Source organism: Perca flavescens, chromosome 14, assembly GCF_004354835.1.
Source record: "Perca flavescens isolate YP-PL-M2 chromosome 14, PFLA_1.0, whole genome shotgun sequence".
NCBI classification, from domain to species: domain Eukaryota; kingdom Metazoa; phylum Chordata; class Actinopteri; order Perciformes; family Percidae; genus Perca; species Perca flavescens.
In genome coordinates this window covers 1,441,704-1,448,280 of record NC_041344.1, presented here as the reverse complement: position 1 = coordinate 1,448,280, position 6,577 = coordinate 1,441,704, and the positions used below count along the sequence as shown (strand labels likewise).

The 6,577-nt window shown below is 42.6% G+C and overlaps 1 pseudogene; it reads right to left on the bottom strand.

The window, feature by feature from the left end:
• Positions 1 to 2,839: 2,839 nt before the first annotated feature.
• On the bottom strand, positions 2,840 to 6,291 carry LOC114568463 (toll-like receptor 13; annotated as a pseudogene).
• Positions 6,292 to 6,577: the final 286 nt, after the last annotated feature.

Genomic DNA, 6,577 nt, shown 5'->3' with positions numbered 1-6,577 from the left:
ACACGGCGTCTTCGTTTCCCAGTTCTGATGTTTCCATGTGATCAGTCAGCTCACTTCCCTAGTTCTATATGAGTAATTTCCTTAAACCAAATGATAACTGACAGAAACAAATAAGGGAAGTTTCTAATGGTGATAAATGATAAGTGATAAATGGAGCATACCCCCTGTATAGCAAACATGTAAAGATGGCGGCAGCATGAGCGTTTGATGCAGCCAGTAAACCCTACGACTTGTCCATGAAAAAGAACTCAAGCGTGTCCATATCTTCCCAGATTTCAGTAACAGTCTTCTCCAAAAGCGTTGGGACACACGCACACGCACAGACAGACACAGACACACACACGCACACACACACACACACACACACACACACACACACACACACACACACACACACACACACACACACACACACACACACACACACACACACACACACACACACAACACACACACACACACACACACACACACACACACACACACACAAACACACAAACACACACACACATACACACAGTCCGAATCTGGTTTCGAGGTTGTTCAGTTTGCAGACGTGTTGCTCTCTGTCTGAGAATGACCACGAAGAGGAAACGACGGCAGGAACAGAGAACAGAAAGACGACATGTCAGTAAATTCAGACGGTTCAGTCCGGAGTCATGAAAATAATAATAATGTTAGTTTGTGTTGTTGTGTGACTTTAAGGAATCCGAAGGAACGCTGTGACAAACATTGTTTGACGTGTTTTACTGTTTATTTAGGACGGACATTATTTCAGCTTCATGTTTGGTGTGTCGGGTTTTTTTTATGTTTTTATAGCAAATGTTGTAAATGCACGTTCAAGAAAGGTGAAAGGCAAGCTTTATTTGTATTGCACATTTCAGCAACAAGGGCAATTCTAAGCATGCACGCATACACACACACACGCATGCGCACACACATGCATGCATGTACACACACACACACACACACACACACACACAGACACATAAACACGCACACACAGGCACACTATATTTGTGGGGACTCATCATTGACATAATGCATTCCCTAGACCCTTACCCTAACCTTAACCATCACAACTAAATGCCTAAACTTAACCCTTACCCTCACCTTAACCATCACAACTAAATGTCTAAACTTAACCCTTACCCTTACCCCAACCATGACCTAAATCTAACCCTAATCCTAAAACCAAGTCTTAACCCTCAAACAGCCACACACATTCACAGACAGACACATACATGGACATACACACACACAAACACACACACACACACACACACTCAAACCCACACACACACACACACAAACACAAACACACACACACACACACACACACACACACAAACATACATACACACACATTCTCCCACACACACACACCAGACACACACTCACACACACACACACACACACACACACACACACACACACACACACACCAACGTAAACCTTCTTCCTGAAATGGGGCCCTGGCTCCACAACCCAATGTTTATAACGTCTGCCTCCACCCCCGAATGTTGCCACAAATGTGAACTTAATAATTTCCCCTTTACTTAAGATCAAGGCCGCCCAATTTGAGGCCTGCGGGCCAAGTTTGACCCACGACAGCATTAGACATGCACCTTTCAGTGCTGTAAAATACTACATAATGACTACGAAACATACTGTATAGTTGATAGGTAACTGGTTCTGTCAAAGCATGTTTGTTTTGTTTCTATTGTGTGTTCTCTCTGTTGTAAAATGGCTTTAAAAAAAACAATAAAAATACAGCCAATCCAATCCAAGTTTATTTGTAAAGCACATTTAAAAACAACATAGTTTAGTCAAAGTGATGCACATAAAAAAGCAACAAAGGATCACAATATAACGTAAAATTAATTAATATAAGCCACACTTCAGACTGTTTAGCTTTAAGATTTGTACCAGTTTTTAAGCAAGCTGTAAGCCAGCAGTTGTTTAACTTTACCTACTGCAAAGTGTATTGCTAATTAGCATCACAAGCAATGATATATAAAGTGGTGTCGTTTTATGAGTATTTGTACATAGGTACAGTATTGGTCGAGGTACCGATAACCCTTAATGAAAAATAAAGAGTTGAACCCTTTTGTCTAAAGGAGGTAGAGAGAAGATGAGAGTTGAGCTCCTCTTAGTTAGAGGAGAGGGATGGAGGGGAGAGAGGAGGGAAGAGAGACCCTAACACTAACCCCTGAACCTAATCCCTAAACAAGTATGTGTGGGAAATGCAGGAAAGGAGAGCTTTAAAGGTGCTCTAAGTGATGTCACGCGTTTTTTTAGGCTAAATCACTTTTTGTCACATACAGCAAAAGTCTCCTCACTATCCGCTAGCTGCCTGTCCCCTGAACACACTGTAAAAAAAACTCCGTCTCTATAGAAAGCCCAGGATCCACAAACGCCAACAATAAGAAACTGTGCCAACCTGCACCCCCAAACATAACAAACAGTGTTCCAGCCAATAACCAACAAGAAGTAGTTGTGGGGGGTTAGTGCACGGAAGCACGGAAGGGAGGGGGAGGGGATGGGATGAGGAGGAGGGAGGGGCGAGCTAGCCTCCGTTTTGACTATACTTCGAACGACAACAAGAAGTGATGTCACCCAACATCGCTTAGAGCACCTTTAAGTATAACCATTGGACTGTTTTACTGCATTTGGCTTCCCAGTACAATGCCATGTCATTGGACGAAGCAAGGGAAACCATTGAGATGAATTGCTCATTCCCTAACACCCTAACCATAACCCCTCTAACCCTAAACCTAAACCCCTAACCCTAACCATAACCCTTTTTTTTTTTTTAGCTTTTTCCAATTTATGTTTTTCAGCGTCCTGCCGGTCCAGTGAGCAGGTCATCAGTCTCGTTGGGAGCGTCCCCCGTCTCCAGAGCTCTCCCTACGTTCTGCCAGAAGACCCCCGTGTGTTGGCCGGCCTGGGGCCAGCTCAGGTAGGTGCGTTTCTTCACTAGCTTCCTCATGCGGTAGTAAGGAGACAGCTGGTGGGCCGGGATCTCCTCCAGAAACAGCAGGACCAACACATCCTTCTGCTCGTCGAACAGACGGAAGCTGCAACAACACACACAGCAGTGGAATGTAACTAAGTATATTTACTACAGTACTATACTTCAGTCCAAATGTTGACGTACTTGTACTTTACTTGAGTCTTTTCTTTTCATGCCTCTTTCTACTTCGCTACATTCATCTGACAACTTTAGTTACGATACTTTACACATTAAGATTTCTGCACACAAAATGTATATACTTTATAAAATAGAATAGCAAAAAAATGATTGAAAAAAAAATCTAAAAAAGTGGGAAAAATTGTAAAAAACACAAGTAAAAAACAATGTCAGAAAAGATGTGTGTAAGATATGTGTAATTCATGGCTCAATTCAAACAATATCGAAAAAGTACTTGTCTCTCCCCATTCACCAAAGGACATGTTTTTACTAAAATAATGTCCCATAGTGGTCCAAAGGAAGGGGGGACTTTGCCTCTGTAGAGCAGGATGTTCTGACGGATGTGAGTGCCCCCACCTGGCCATCTGGATCTCTCTGGAGCACCACTCGCTCTGCAGGTAACGCCGGGTGATCACACAGATGGTCTTCCTGCTGCCGTATATGGCGTCTGTGATGTTCTCTACGATCGGTTTCCCTGTGGAGAGTTCACACACACCTTTGATATCATCAACTGCATCTTTATGACCACTTTCTCAGGGTTCCTGTTTTAAAACCAGTCAGCTGGAAAGCAGTCGGCTGCAAACAGGGCTGTTACCCGAACTAAGCTGAAACATAATACCAACAGAAAAACCAACACAATACGGTCAGGTGCCTTTGGCGTTGTTATTGACGCTTAAAGTCTCCATTAGCGTCAGATCTACATACGCTTGGTTGGGACTATGACTCAATTAGGTTTAACTTCTTAAAGGTGCTCTAAGTGATGTGACACATTTTTTAGGCTACAACATTTTTCGTCACATTCAGAAAACATCTCCTCACTATCTGCTAGCTGCCTGTCCCCTGAACACGTTGTAAAAAAACACGGTCTCTGAAGCCATCACTGCAGCAGCGTTAGCACATAGGCTACTTCCACAAAGCGTATTCATGACTCAACCAATTCCTTCTTGTCAGTTATTGGCTGGAACACTGGTTGTTATGGTTCGTTGTGCAGGTTGGCACAGTTTGTTTTTGTTGCCGTTTGTGGCGCCTGGGCCGTCTACAAAGACCACGTTTTTTTACAGTGTGTTCAGGGGACAGGCAGCTAGCGGATAATGAGGAGATGGTTTTTTACAGTGTGTTCAGGGGACAGGCAGCTAGCGGATAATGAGGAGATGGTTTTTTACAGTGTGTTCAGGGGACAGGCAGCTAGTGGATAGTGAGGAAATGTTTTCTGTATGTGACAAAAAATTTGTGTAGCCTAAAAAACGCGTCACATCACTTAGAGCACCTTTAAGTAACACTTGAAATGTCATGCTTTTTGGTCTTAATGTCATTCCCAAATTAAAAGTAGTACAGCTCCCATATACTTTGACACTCTGGGGTGTGCCTGACATCATTGGAAAGGAAACACTCTCAATTCAAAAAAGTGTCAGGGTGATTCTAGGCCTTACTGTCACAGAAGCACAGAGGCTAGAATGGAGGTCTTTTTATTTCCGTCCAAGTCATACATCTGTAAAATGATTAAAATACACTACTGTAAACACATCTGGTAAGATACAAATACACCCAGACCATAGTAACATGTCTCAGATTACTATATGAAAAATCCAGAAGCCAAAAGACTCGTTTTTCTTATTTGTGCAAAGAAAAAAGCCAATAAAGTACATAATAAAACACTACTCAAATACACAAACACACCCACATCAATCACACACATACTTGAAATAACTATATACATAAATATATAGAAATAAGTAATTAAAAGTTGCACAGGGTGTGATATTCTTACAGTAGGCCCTTTTTCACTTTGACACAGCTAAAATTTCCAAACGTGCCTGGCTTTTAAAGGGAATGGGAGATAGTTCAAATTACTCTGCAATTGGATAGTCCTTCAACCAATCAGACCAACGAACCGGGTGACGTAGCAGCGACAGTGGCATCAACGGGTTTCTGCGCTTCGGTGGCTGTCATGTTGAATGTAAACAAAAAGCTGCTTGATCGCTTCTCTATTTTCATCGTGTTAAACCCGCCAATAATGCGCCAGGTGGAGGTGAGTTTGTGATTGGTCCCCGCGAATTTGTAACGGAAGCAGGATAGAATAATGTTCAGGTTTCCAGCCTGTGCTGCAGGGAGAAATCAAATCCCCGGCAGATCGGGTTGGGTTTACCTAGTCTAGACAGTTTCTGTATTGAAGTGGGAATTTTAGTGGCAACACTTAAGTATTAGGGCCATTTCCGAAGCTGCTAAAATGTCGGTTTTGTGTAATAAATTAATGACAGACAGCAGACAAGAATAGAAATTCAGTAAGAGATGAAGACAGACAGAGTAAGAGTTTACCTGGTTGGAAGTCTCTGTGGTGCAGACAGAGTCTCCAGCCCTGCTCTCCTTCCAGCGCCGGAAGCATCTTGGTAAACCCAGGCCTCGTCGTCAACATTGTAGGAGATGAAGGCATCATAAAGATGATGAGTTCCTGCCTTTCTCTTCCTGCTGTCATATAGGAAGGCCAGGAAGAGCCGGTAGGCATAGGCTAGCTGCCACCTCAGAAAGTGGTAGATGAAGGATGCGAGGAGTGTAAGAACAACCAGGCACGTGCTGGAAATGAAGCAAAGGAAGCTAACGTCCATCCAACAGGACAGGATGTTAAAGTCCAGAAGCTTGTTTCCTTGTTCAGCCACAGGGAAGGAACATGTGTACTGGTAGGCATTAGCAACCTGAGTTTGGTTGCTGTTCTTCACCCATTGGATAAAGCCGGCATTAGAGCAGTCACAAGTAAAAGGGTTGTTTTTCAGATCGAGGTATGTTAGCGCAGGGAGAAATTGGAAGACCGTCTCATTGATCACGTTAATCTCATTGTCACTTAGTTTCAAACATCTGAGTGCAGACAGATTGGCCTGGAACAGAAAATCCAAAGACTTAATCTTAGTTTCGGAGAAATCGAGAACCTGCAGGTGTGGCATTGGCTGAAACAGTCCAGGATCCAAGTCGGACAAATCAGTCTGTCTGATTGTCAAACTCTTGAGCTGGTGATTGTATTTGAAAGTGTCCACATCTGGCGCAGAAATGTAGAAATTCTCAGCTGTCAATTCCTCTAAATGTCTCATAGCCTGGAGCATGTCCATTGGTATGTCAAAAGGAAAACCAGTATGATAACCCTTGCATATTACTGTGAAAACTTTCATAGATTTTAAATGATAGAAAGCTTCATAATAGTTTGGTTGAGGACTTTTGAAACTGTCAATATCAAAGTAGATTGTCAGATTTACCAACTGCTGTAAAGCTCTGAATTTATTTTCGAAACAGAGTGGAAGAGATACACTTAGGTTACCCAGGTTATTCAATCCATCGAAAGACTTATGTTTCACCCTCCTGATATGTTTTGACACCATATCCAAATATTTTAAGGAC